The sequence below is a fragment of the Piliocolobus tephrosceles genome, chromosome 1 (assembly GCF_002776525.5).
Source record: "Piliocolobus tephrosceles isolate RC106 chromosome 1, ASM277652v3, whole genome shotgun sequence".
NCBI classification, from domain to species: Eukaryota; Metazoa; Chordata; class Mammalia; order Primates; family Cercopithecidae; genus Piliocolobus; species Piliocolobus tephrosceles.
The window spans coordinates 105,834,105-105,836,372 of record NC_045434.1 but is presented as its reverse complement, the minus strand read 5'-3'; positions in this window follow the sequence as shown (position 1 = coordinate 105,836,372).

The window sequence follows — 2,268 nt, the reverse complement described above, 5'->3', positions numbered from 1 at the left end:
TTGAGCCTGAGGAAATAGTTGAGGGCAGAGCTAAATCCATTTTTGCTAGCAGCTTTGATTTTAAGATAAATTTGTAAAATAGTTCCTAGTACATTGTGTCATGTTCTAGCCCCACTTATAACCCTGAAATTTGTACAACTTGGCTGCACCTGAACTCCTTCCAAAGAAGCTAGTTATTAAAAAGACCACATTATGGCACAGCCTATACCAGGACTTCAGGGTGCGGGTCCTGGGGGTGGCATGGTGGAAGACCCCAGTCCATTACCTTAAACAAATGGACATGATTCCAAAGTCAAGGAACAAAGTGGTTTGATTCTGTAGAAGTGTCGCAGAAACAAACAGGAGCAAAAATCTTGGTGTGTCTGACTTGCTGTAGTTTGTCTACATGGTTCTGTGGCTGACACATGGCATACCCTTCCCCTCCAAGACAGACTCTGTGACCTCGTGGCTCAGATCCAATTGACCCTTTTGTTGCTCTCCCCAGAGCTTGGCTTTGCATGTTCAGGCCTGGCAAAGGGTTGCTGCTAACAGCTCTGACTGGGACTGCACCTCCCTGTTTTCCCCATCACACAAAGCTCTATTTGTGCGGCTCCTTCTTCCCAGAGCTGCTGCCTAAGTTGTAATGAAACATTGGGACTATCTCTCAGAAAAATTAACAAACCCTTTGGGCGTGCTTCTTGTAGATGATATGAACTGGATTTAAGTCACAAAATCTGTGGCTAGTGCTTGGTAATTGCTCAACTTAATTCAACACACACGTAATGAGCACCTGTTCTGTGCAGGTGCACCATGCCTGGAACTGCAGGAATTATAGGTGAAGAAGACCAGTCTAATAGGGGGAATAGATAAGCACACAAACAACTAAGCTAAAATAGAGAATGAAAGTTTATTGTTGACTCGCTTGTTTGGCAACTAGATATTGAGCAACTACTATGCACCAAAACACTATTCTAGATACTGGGGATATAGTCGTGAACAGAACAGAAAAATTCTTGCTCTCAGGGAGCTTAAATTCTCATAGAGGTGGACAGAAGACAAAGAACAAATTACCAGGAAATGTCCGTTGGTGATAAGTGCTGGAAGAAATAAAGCACAGTAAGTGTTTTGGAATTATAAGTTGAAGCGCTAGTTTGGTCAGGAAAGGTCTTTCTGATGAGGCAATGTTTACAAAGAGACCTGAATGAAGTGTGGGAGAAAGCTATGCAGAAATGTGGGAAGGACATTCGAGGCAGAGTGTATGGCCAGTGTGAGGTCCTGAGGCAAGAACCTGCTTGGCTGAAAACAGCAAACCTGCCCCTGTGGCTGGGGCAGAGTGTTAGGAGATGACAGCTGAGGGGCAACTGGAACTAGCTTTTGTAGGGCTTTATGGACCCTGGGGAGTTTGAACTTTATTTCTAAGGAGATGGGAAGCGATTAGAAGATTTTTAGCAGAAAACAATATGACTGGATATATTTTAAGAGGAGCACTCTGGCAGAGCAATACACAATGGGGACCAAGAAAAAAAACTGGAAGATCAGTTAAGGCAGTTCCTGCAATTATCCAGGTGGGAGGTGATGGTCTGGGGCCTCGTGGCAATGTAAGGGAGGAAAGAAGGCAATGTAAGTGGGATGCATTGGAGGAATAGGGTCAAAAGGACTTCCTGATGGACTGTGATGTGCAGGAGTGAGGGAACCGGGGGATAGAGGATGACGCCAAGCTTTTTGGCACCCAGCTGAAAGGACGTGAGATTTACTGAGATGGGAGAACACTGAAGGAGGAGCAGGGTTGAAGGCAGAATCAAGAGTTTAGGTTTGAAAGTGTCATATTTGAGATACCTATATACTGAGATAGCTATATTTGGGATACCTTTTATTGGACATACGCATGGAAAATTGGAATAGGCAGTTGATATAGACATGTAGAGTTAGGGGAGAAGTCAAGAGCTATAAATGTACATTTGGTAAATATGTAGCATTGGGACTTGTCTGGCATAGGGAGTCTGGAGAATGAACTCGCTGAGGTTCATTACGTGATTCGGCTTCTGACTCTCATTCTCCTGTCGAGGAAGTTAAACAAATTTCCCCTTTCTAAGACCCCCTCTTCCCCTGCTGTAACTTTCTTTGTCAGTCTCTTGAACCTTCCTGAAAGGATTCTGTCTTAGTTGACTTCCTGTCTCTTAGATTGTCAAGTATACACCTGGCACATCAGCAGATTAAGCAAACCGTTCATCATGTACCTACTATGCATCCAGGGCTGTGCTATGCACTGTGCGATATCACAATGTAGTA